The sequence below is a fragment of the Triticum aestivum genome, chromosome 3A (genome assembly GCF_018294505.1).
Source record: "Triticum aestivum cultivar Chinese Spring chromosome 3A, IWGSC CS RefSeq v2.1, whole genome shotgun sequence".
In the NCBI taxonomy this organism is placed as follows: domain Eukaryota; kingdom Viridiplantae; phylum Streptophyta; class Magnoliopsida; order Poales; family Poaceae; genus Triticum; species Triticum aestivum.
In genome coordinates, this window is record NC_057800.1 from 116,644,518 (window position 1) to 116,656,410 (window position 11,893).

Consider the following 11,893-nt stretch of genomic DNA (forward strand, 5'->3'; position numbering starts at 1 on the left):
AAATCCGATTCAACCGCCCTTCAGCCAACTAGCAAATAATATTCCCCAAACCCCCCCTCCCCACCTGTCCCCCTCCACTCCATTCGCTCCGCCAAAGCCGCCCTCCCCGCCGCGCCGATACGTCGGTGCCGCGGTTCGGCGATCCTCTCGCTGCCACAGTACGCTCTCGTAGACTGTCGTCCTCTAGCCGCGCCGCCACCTCTGGCTATGCTCTTGTGGAGGCGCACGGCGGTCAGCGCCTCCACCGCTGGCGATGTTCATGTGGAGACACACGGCGGTCAGCTTCTCCCACGGTACGCGCATTCTAGACTGAGGCCCCGTTCATGTCAATGTAGCATTGAATGTTAGCTGATAGACACTGTTAATCTCACTGTTTGCCGAAGTAGTTACTGTCAATATGCTCTGCTTAAGAAGATTCCTTGCCCTGTTCTGCACTCAATCTGCTTAGCTGAGATGGCATGCCAAGGCTGATTAGTTGTTAAAATATCCTGCCATATATTTATTATGACGTAGATTGCCATGGTCTAGTAGCCAATCTGTTAGGTGAAATATCTCTACATCATTTTATACTCGATCTTTGTTGCTGCGATGGCCTTCGATAGTTCGATGGTTGTGTGCTCGGCCTCATTGACTGCTGAAACAGCCTGCCATAATTTGGCACTCAAATCTGTTTGCTGAATTAGCTTTACATATATTTTGTTACTTAGATCTGCTCGTCCAAATATCTTTCCATAGCTTTAGACATCGACCTAGGTATTTTTTTCTGGACTTCATAAAAAAGCGTATATGTTTTCCCAGTAATATCTAGTAGAAGAACTAATTTGTATGTCTAGCAGATGGACAGGACTTGGATAACTTCTGCTCGAAGATTCTCCGCTGCATATGTCGAGGGGGTTGAAAACTTCATGAACTTTATCAGAGCTGAGTATGGTGGTCCGAAATCAGATGTGCTCTGCCCGTGTACTAGTTGTATGAATTCAGTTATAAGACCCCAGTCAACTGTGCAAAACCATCTACACTTGTATGGGATGTCGGTCACATATACTAGGTGGGTTCATCATGGTGAAGCTGTGAACATCAATGTTATTGACTATCTGGAAGCAGTAGATCACCATCTTGATCTTCCTGATGCTCAGGTGGAAGAGGAGGAGGAGGTGGTGGCGGCGGAGCCAGTGAGTTTGACCAACATTGAAACAATGCTACGAAATGCTCGTGCATTCCGTGAACTTTCACCTGCTGAACAAAAACAGTGGGCCCGCATGTTGGAACAATGCAACGTTGTTGTCACCCCAGGAAATAAGTTGTCAGTATTCTCAGCTATGGTCACCTTTCTTCAGGTGAAGACATCTGAGCAGATGACCAACAAATCATTCGATGCGATGTTGGCTGCTTTCCGCAAATCTTTCCCAGATACGTCTGAGCTGCCACACACCTACAGTAAAATGAAGAATTTCCTTCATGCAGTTGGAATTGGATATGATATGATCCATGTTTGTAAGAATAATTGTGTTCTGTTCCAGAAGGATTATGCCAACTTAAGTGAATGCCCGAAATGCAAATCATCAAGATGGAAAGATGGCGATGTTGTGAAGAGGATTCCTCATAATGTTTTGAGACATTTTCCAATTACACCAAGATTGCAGAGGTTGTTTCATGATGCTAAAACAACAGAGGATGTACTATGGCATTCTAGGAACCAGGAGTATAGAGATCATAATGTAATGAGCCATCCATCTCATGCTAGTGAGTGGAAAAGCTTCAATGATAAACACAAAGAGTTTGCTGCTGACCCGAGAAACATTAGACTTGGCTTAGCTTCAGATGGATTTAACCCATTTGGCCACCAGAGCGCCACATATAGCATGTGGCCAGTGCTTGTTATCCCTTACAACATGCCTCCAAATGTCTGCACCAAAGAATCAAACTACATGATGGCCTTGCTCATCCCAAGTCCAAAAAGTCCTGGAAAGGATTTTTATTTGTTCATGGAGCCTCTTGTGGAGGAACTTCAACAGCTATGGAAGGGTGTCCTCACTCGAGACCTATATAGCAGCCCACCAGCTGATTTCTTTCTGCCTGCTGTTATAATTTGGTGCATCAATGATTATCCGGCTTTGGGCACTATGTCAGGGCGAACGACACATGGTTACAATGCATGTGTTCGCTGTGACAGGAATCCGTTGTCATACGCAATACTTAGCAAGATCTGTTACATTGGACACCGTCGTTTCCTTGCCAAGGACAAGCCGCATCCTAGAAAAATACCGAAGACATGTGTTCAATGCAAAGCATGAAAACCGTGATGCGCCAAAGAGGCTCACCGCCGATGAGTTGCAAGTGGAATTAGAGAAGGTCATGCATATTACACCAGGAAACCATCCTGGTAATAGTAGCGGAAAAGGAAGTGTGGCAGGGTAGAAGACAGATTATTGTTTACCCGCAGGTCCACTTTGTGGGACTTGGAGTATTGGAAAGATTTGGATCTGCGGCATAATCTTGATGTGATGCACATCGAGAAAAATATATGTGACCGCATTATCGGCACACTTCTTAATATTGAAGGCAAGACGAAAGATACCTTAAAATCTAGGATTGATTTGACACACCTGGGTATCAGAAAGGATTTGCAGGTGCAAGATGAAGGTAAACCACGGGATATGGCACCAGCTGTGTACGTCTTGGACAAGGTAAAAACAAAAGAATTCCGCGAGGTCCTGTCACATGTGAGATTCCCACATGGATTTGATTCCAACCCTGAAAGGAGAGTTAGTGCAGATGGAAACAAGGTTCAAGGGTTGAAAACTCATGACTGCCACGTCCTACTTCAAAGGGTTTTACCTGTTATCCTTAGAGGATTGGGCCGCCCTGACTTATACAGAGCAGTTGCAGAGTTGGGACAATTCTTCAGGGAACTCTGCAGTAGGAATATCAAGATAGATGCTTTGGAGCGTCTTAGAGACAAGATACCAACTATCCTATGCGACCTTGAGAAGATACATCCTCCAGCCTTCTTTGATGTGATGGTGCATTTTGCTGTTCATCTACCTGATGAGGCACTACTTAGAGGTCCAATACAGTATGGCTGGATGTACCCTATTGAAAGGCGGCTAGGCACTTTCAAGGGCTATGTTAGGAATAGAGCTAGACCTGAGGGTTCCATTGCAGAGGCCTACATTGCTACAGAAGCGTTGACATTCTGCTCAAAATACATTGAAACAGCTGATCAGCTTAGCAAAGAGGTGGGTGAAGACAATCTCGGGCTCAATGTTTTCGATTATTCTGTTCGAGTTACAGGGAAGAGTTGACAAGAGGACAAACCTAAAGATTTGGACAAAATGGTTTGGTATGTGTTGAATAACTGTCCTAAGATACTACCTTATATCAAGTAAGTGCGGTACTGTAGCTTATACATCGTAATCTACTAAACCTGCAGCACATTCTTATATATTTAGATGTTTGACGCGATCACTATGTTGTGCAGCATCTACAAAGAGGAGTTACTGCCGCAAAATCCAAGAAACATTGACAAACTGGTTATGGTAGGATTTGCGAAATGGTTCAAGAACCATGTAAGCTTTTGAAGTGCACTGTCAGTTTTTTTAATATATTGAGTACATAAGATGATCAGCTTGTCTATTTTCTAACCATAGGTTAAGAAGATGCGGGGGGATGGGCAGGCAGTTGATGATGCCCTTTACTCACTAGCAATGGGTCCTGATACTCGAGTAAGACATTATGAGTCTTGCATTGTTGGAGATGTGCGCTACAACACCCTTGCACGAGACGAAGGCAGGAAGACACAAAACAGTGCCATCATGAGCACGAATACGTATGACAAAGAGACAACTAAAATGTATGCTAACATAACAGACATTGTTCAGTTGCAGTATATCTCCAGTGTCGAGGATCATCAGTGTGTGGTTATGTTGTGATGTCGTTGGTATAACCTGTTTTCCAGGATTGCAAAACCCAGAGCTGATGATTATTTCAAATCCATCAATGTCAAGGCAGCGTACCAGACCAACGAGCCTTTTATTTTGGCAAATCAAGCAACACAGATATTTTTCTTGGAAGACACATTTGCACGTAGCGATGACTGGAGAGTATTGCAAAGGTTTGAGCAGAGGAATTCGTTTAATGAAGTTGCACAACAAGATGATGCTTACATTGCTCCTGATGTACAAGATAACACAGATGTTCCTAATATCTTTGAGAACCATCACGTCAATGACGCCGGCGAAAAGATTTCCTGTCGTGCTGTGGATATACAAGAGTTGATCAAGAAGAGGCCAACATTCGAGGACGTTGAGGACGAAGAAGAAGATGACACCGTGGGGAATTACGATTCAGACTGATACACATGGCGAAGATGTTGACACTGCTACTGCGGATGATGATTACATTGCTTTTGTCGTATGTGACTGTCAGAAGACGTTTTTATCTACTATGTGAAATTGTGTTTGCTATGACAACTGAAACCTGATGAACATGTTGTTTAGTATTTTGCTGTGAGAACATCACTTGTTATGTATGCTGATTAGTGTTTAGTGATTGTATGACAAGTAAAACATGATGACATTGTTGTTTAGTTGTACTCATATTTGGTTGTGATACTTGAATTTGATGACATAGTTTGCTGTTGGACTGCAATTTGCTCGACGTCTTCGATTGAGAACAAAGCTAACCCGACAGGGCCTCTGCTATTTATTTATTTATTTATATGAGCAAAAGGGGATACCCCTGATTTCCGTTAATAGAAATCATTAGATGTTCACAACACTATGCCCAGCCTGCTACACAGGTTTCATTCATTACTAGTTTCAGCAAAGCACTCATGTCGTAGCCACTGAATACATCACGAGTGCTACATACACTACAAATAAAGAGACAATCATCCTACAGAGCACATCGATTTTGCCCATTATCTTCACAAGCTCTTTCATCTTCTCATTGCTGTCAAGGCCGTTCAGCAGCTGTTGCTTGGCCATGAGCAGAGGAACTGCATCTTTAACCTTCTGCTCTGCATCTTCCTTTTCTATCGTTCCTTCAGTTACTTGTCCAACACCACAACTTACTAGTATTGGGATTCCTCGGCTAACCAAATAATCAGCGTAGTTGCATTCCCCCACATCAGCAACTTCCCAGAAATACAAATCACACGAATCTTCCCTTTTCTGCACGAATCAAATTGGAAGATCATCAACCAAACTATTAAAAAAATCAGCAACTGAAAGCAGCAGAACAACACTTAAACATATTATTACCCCATGATTTGGGCATTTGTAGAAGACTCGGCCAGGGTTGCGGATTGTGGTTGAGACGCGACGAATGACTCTACGTGATTTGCAGCAGTGGCACCACACCAACGTCAGTGGGTTGCGATGAGCAATCGGCTGCAGTGAGCGTGCCGGCCAGGGTGTGATGAGACCCACATGCGATGGTACGGGTGGCGACTTGGTGCATATCTGGTTGTGGCCTGCTGAAGAGTAGGTGGACGAGCAGCCAGCGGACATGGTTGCTGCGGCCAGAGCTTCTGATGCTAGGCAGAGTAAGTAGAGAAGAGGAGAAGCGAACGTTGGATATGTCAGTTTCATTACTTGCAGAGTAGCATAGATAGTCATAGTCTAGGTTTGGATTCGAACCAGCTACAGGAGCACGTCTTTCTTTTTTCTAAAACTCGGCAACGTCTCTTTACTGGTACGCTAGCTTGTTCTGTACGCCTTCCCAAGTCTTTGATTTTCTTTCTATATATATAAAAGTATGCTACTTGGTGTCCGCTTAGTCAACAAACAATTGTGCCAACCTTGACCGTTGGATTGACATTCAACGTCTGTCACGTTTCTTCAGTCTCTTCTTCCTCGAGCCGCCAAATCCAAACCAGCACCGGCGGGACCGCCTGCTCCCGTCTCCCACGGCTGGCTGTGATCTTCCCCAGCTCCTATTTGTTCCCGTCCGAGGCCTCACCATCGTCCTCTGCCTTGGTTCATTCACCGCGGCGCCGCCTTCCAGTGTTGTCAACATGGTCAACAACCGAGAGGAATAAGGAGATGACTGTACATGGTGAGGATGACAATAGGGACCCAGCAGCGCGCAGTAATTTTGTTTTTTCGGGACAGAGAAGGGTATCAACTGGGTTGTGCGGGACCCGTGGCCCGTCTAGCCCAGACTTTTATTTCATATGTTTAGCACATGACCAGCCCAGTTTGTTTTCTCCCTTTCTGAAAATGGCTAGCCAGCTATTTTCTTTTTTGCAGAATAACCAACGTAGGCCTACTTGCTTTTCTATGCCCTACTAGGCCAGAAATCTTTCAAGACGAGGAGGGATGCATTTTGCCTAGAAAATGGGCTATAAGTAATAAGAAATGGGCTATAAGTAATAATAAATGGGCTGTAAAATGAAAAAATACACCAAACATGCAATTAGTTCCAAATACTGTTTTCTTTTGGATTTTGATATTTTAAATTTCATTGTTTTTGTGCGGGTAAAATTTCATTGAATTTAAATTAAGGTATATTTAGATTTAAAATTAATTTGAATCTGGCTAGAAATTTCGGGTTGTATGCTGTTTGGGATAGATTTGGAGGTTGACTTCTGGGTCTACTAGGTTGACGTGTACTTTGGCTTTGTCAACTTAGTCCACAAACGATTCTAGCAGCAGTGACAGTTGGATGTTAATCCAATAGCCGTGTTGCTTCTTCAATATCTGATCTTCTTGCTCCAGCCACCCAAACCAGCTCCGGTAGGACTGCCTGCTCCCGCCTCCCGTGGCCGGCTGTGCTGCCGCACAGGCCGCACCGCCCCACCCTACTTCATTGCTGGTCAAGCCATTCCTCTACTCACCCACACCTCCTATTATTTTCCGGTGATGGCAGCCGGACCAGTAAACCCTCGTACTCCCCACCGCGTGGGCAACCATTGCCGAGTCTTCCCCAGCTCCGTGTCATTCTCTTCCTAGGCCTCGCCGTCGTCCACCGCCATGGTGCTCTCGGCGCGGCCTGGTCAACGTGGGCAAGGAACGACATCCATCGGCCATGGACTGTACGCGCAAAATAATGATTCCTCCACCTGGTAGCTGTGACCCACCGGAAGGGCCTCTGTATTTTGTGAAAAAAAACGTTCCCCCACTGACATGTCGGACCCACCGGCTATATCTTCGCACGCAAGGAAGTGCCTCCTTATTACGCACAAAAAAATGAATACCCCCTGCTAGCTGGGACCCACCATTGTGGGAGGCTGACTTGCGGGCCTACTAAGTTGACGGGGACGGAGGGCTTTGTCAACTTAGTCAATATGAACGATTCTAGCTCCAGTGACCGTACGATGTCCATCCAATGGTCGTAGTGCTTCTTCAACCTCTGGTCTTCTTGCTCCAGCCGCCCAAAGCAGCGTCGGTCGTGCCGCATGCTCCTGCCTCCCGTGGCCGGCTGTGCTGCCGCGGAGGCCTCACCGCCCCCTACTATTCCCACCACTGGCCAGTCCCTGCGGCGACGGCAGCCTCACACTGCAGCCGAACTAGTGAACCCTCGTACTCCTCTCCGCGCGGGCTTCCACTGTCGCGTCTTCCCTGGCTCCGCGTCGTCCCTTCCTAGGCCTTGCCATCGCCCACCGCTGTGGTGCTCTCCACGCGGCGTGGTCAACGTGGTCAAGGAACGACTTCCATCGGAAGAGTATTGTACATGGAGAGGCTGACAGCTGGGTCCACGGCCACAGCCTAGTTTTTTGTGATTTGCCAAGTAAGTGGCTTTGTCAGGCCTGTTGGGCTGCAAATCTTTCAAGACGAGGAGAGCTTTCATTCGACTGGCCGAGAAAATGGCACATCAGTAATGAGAAATGGGTTGTACATTTTTAAAACACATCAAATCGGCAATTAGTTTCAAATATCTTTTTTTGTTTCGAGATTTAAATTACATTAATTTTTATGCATGGAGAATTTGTTGGATTTTATATTGATATACATTTATTTTTAAAATCAGTTTGAATGTGAGTCGAAATTTCGGGATTAAAAACAGTTCGGACCACACCGAAATATGCAAAATTTCGTATAATTTTTTAACCGTGGCCACAATATGGGCTGTAATGCTAACCAAAAGAATATGGGCTCCAAAAAAACCTTAAGAATTAGCGAATGGGTTGTATGTTGTTTTCCAGAGATTTGAGGCTTTCCTAAAAAAAGGTTGACGCACAAGAAGTGACTATTGGATGTCCATCAAACGGTCGTCGTGCTTCTTCAATCTCTGCTCTTCCTGCTCTAGCCGCTCAAACAAGCGCCGGCGGGAGGGCTACCTGCTCCCTCCTCCCCGTGGTCAGCTGTGCTGCCGCGCAGGCCTCATCGCCCCACCGTACTCCCATCGCTGGCCTAGCCATCCCTGTACTCACCCACACCTGCTGTTATTCTCCGGCGACGGCAGACGAACCAGTAAACCCTCGTACAGTCGTACTCCCCTCCGCGTGGGAAACAACTACCGAGTCTTCCCTGCCTCCGTGTCGTTCCCTTCCTAGGCCTCGCCGTCGTCCACCGCCCTGGTGCACTCGGCGTGGCCTGGTCAACATGGTTAACGACCGACATGCATCTGAAGTGGACTGTACGTGGAGAGGCCGACAGCTGGGTCCACGGCCGCACGCAAGGAAATGCCTAATTATTACGAGCAAAATAATGATTCCTCCACCTGACATCAGGGACCCACCGAATGGGCCTCTGTATTTCGTGAAAAAAACATTACCGCCGCTGACAGCTCGGACCCACCAGCTATATCTTCGCACGCAAGGAAGTGCCTCCTTATTACGCACAAAAAAACGAATACTCCCCCTGTTAGTTGGGACCCAGTATAGTTGCAGGCTGACTTGTGGGCCTACTAAGTTGACGGGGACGGAGGGCTTTGTCAACTTAGTCAATATATGCACGATTCTAGCTCCAGTGACCGTACGATGTCCATCCAACGGCCGTAGTGCTTCTTCAACCTCTGGTCTTCTTGCTCCAGCCGCCCAAACCAGCGCCGGTCGTGCCTCGTGCTCCTGCCTCCCGTGGCCGGCTGCGATGCGGTGGAGGCCTCACCGCCCCCTACTACTCCCACCGCTGGCAAGGCCATCCCTCTACTCACCCACACCCCCTATTATTCTGCGGCGACGGCAGCCTCACACCGCAGCGAACCAGTGAACCCTTGTACTCCTCCACGCGTGGGCATCAACTGCCGTGTCTTCCCCGGCTCCACGTCGTCCCCTTCCTAGGCCTCGCCGTCGTCCACCGCCCCGGTGCTCTCGGTGCGGTGTGGTCAACGTGGTCAAGGAACGGCTTCCATCGGACATGGACTGTACGTGGAGAGGCTGACAGCTGGGTCCACGGCCGCAGCAAGGAAGTGCCTCCTTATTACGTGCAAAATAATTATTCCTCCACCTGACAGTGGGGACCCACCGGACGGGCCACCGTATTTCACGAAAAAATTGTTTCCCCCCTGACTGCTGGGACCCACCAGCTACACCTTCGCACGCAAGGAAGTGTGTCCGGGCAAAAAAACAAAACGATTCGCCCCCCTGACTGTTGGGACCCACCAGGTACATCTTCGCACGCAAGGAAGTGCCTGACAGTCGGGACCCACCTGGCCAAAGCGTACGTAGCGTTGTCATTCTGGTCGCGAACGTGTACGTACATATATACTGGTCAATGTAGAGGCGCGCACATGTCGTAGTAGAGGCGCGCACGTGTCGTAGTAGAGGCGCGCACGTAGCATGTACACGTACGTACATATGGGCAGGGTCTCGAACGCCTACTCGCGCATACGTACGGCCAAGGCTCGTGTACATGGCTGGGTCGGAACGGAGAAACATCATAGTCGTCGTGCTCATGGGGAGGCAACGGAATGTGTCGTGTTCATGGGGAGGCAACGGAATGCGTCGTGTTCATCGGGAGGCAACGGAACACGTGGGAGCCAACCGGTTGGGTCGGAACGGAATGCGTGGTCGTGTTCATCGGGAGGGCTTGGACGGAACAGGCGATGGAAACGAGGCTTGGCATACCGCAGAATGGAGGAAACGGACCTCCTATGGTCGAAACGGGGGTCCTGTTGATCGGGAGGGGTGTGGCGTACAGCAAAACGGACGAAACGGACCTCCTACGGTCGAAACGGGGGTCCTATTCATCGGGAGGGGTGTGGCGTGCCGCAAAACGGACGAAACGGACCTCCTACGGTCAAAATGAGGGTCCTGTTCATCGGGAGGGGTGTGGCGTACCGCAAAACGGGACTCCACGGGATACTGTTCATCTCCACCGTCAACCTCCTCCAGCCTCCACGGGCTCCTGTTCATCCACCCTCCACCGCGTGCTACTCCACCGGCTACTGTTCAACCACCCCTCCGTCGTCTACTGTTCATCTAGCCCTCCACCACACCACGGGGTCCTGTTCATCTAGAGGCAACGCCACCGCTCACTGTTCATCCAAACCCCCCGCATCGCTCACTGTTCATCCCAGAGGCAGCATCGATCGGCTTCAGTTAGCAGCAGTAGCGAAGGAATCGCTCAATCGGGTTCAGTTAACAGCCATCGGTCGATCACTCGGGTTCAGTAACGTGTAGCCTGCAGTGCAATCGCTCGGGTTCAGTTAGAGCCCAACGCCTTGCTTGGGTTCAGTTAGAGCCAACTCCTCGCACACACGCGTGTACGTTTATGAGAGAAACGCGCATCGCTCGGCCCCCGACCTCCCACCGTAACAAGAAACTCCCCGAAATTTTCCTCGCCCTCGCTTCTACCATGGTTTTTTCCATCATGGACGGTCCAAAGAATGTCATGCAGCTGTGTCTCCGGCCCGCCCAGGATGAAAAGCCCATTTTCTGTCATGATTTTTTGTCATTGAAGTAGGAGCCCACCACATCTATGATGATACTGGGTTTTGTCACAATTATCGTCATATAAGTGTCATATGTATGACAGAAAAAAATTTGTTCGGCCCAAAATGTCACGGATGTCTCTTTTTTTGTAGTGACACCAAGAACCACTCGGAGTAGAGAAGATCTAAAGTCACTCAGGATGGCAACGGTCAGGCATTCACTCCCTAGTCTTCATGATCATTTATATGTCTTTATTGTTGACGTTACCAGTAGCGTCCCACCTTAATGTACATTGAACCCCTTGTAACGTGGGCTGGCCGTGGTCCTGGCACACTCTATATAAGCCACCCCCTCCACTGGGACAAGGGTGGGCACCCCCTGTAACTTCATGCATAATCCAGTCGACCAAACCTCCGGGCATCGAGACGTAGGGCTGTTACTTCGTCCTACGTACCCCCTATTCTACTGTCAGGCTTACTCCCACGACATGCACCGGTTCCCAATTATGTCTTGGGTCAATAGTTGGGTTGCCCCGCTCGTGTGCTTACCTTCTTACGTTCCGCATGTTCGGCTAAGAAGGTAAACGGAGAACCACTGAGATTGCACTTCCGACTAGCTTGGTCAAGTACGTCAGTGGAGAAAGTCCACAACTGACTGTCATAATAAGGTGAGAACTGATGGGAAATCCGATGACTAGGAATCAAACAAATAATCGTTAGCGATTGTACCGTGTACTATGAAGGATTCATATTTGAACAAATCAACTGAGTAAGGTTCAGCCCTACGGTTCGCCAAACACCTCGCCACACTGGGCGCTGGTCATCAGCCCCCACAGTCAAGTTCCTATGGCTAAGTGATGGTAATAAAGCCGCATAGTCTAATTGCCTTGTTCCCCTCCTACACTGTCGCCTCCGGGCACCGAGACATCGGCTAAGGGTTATAGTGCGGAGGATGGAACACCCTTCGTAGCATCTATCTGGGGGCTGAAGTCGACGATTGGCAACCTTCAAGATGAAAATGGCCATAGAGGAGTTAAAATTAAACCTAAAATACACATAAGTATGATAAACCATA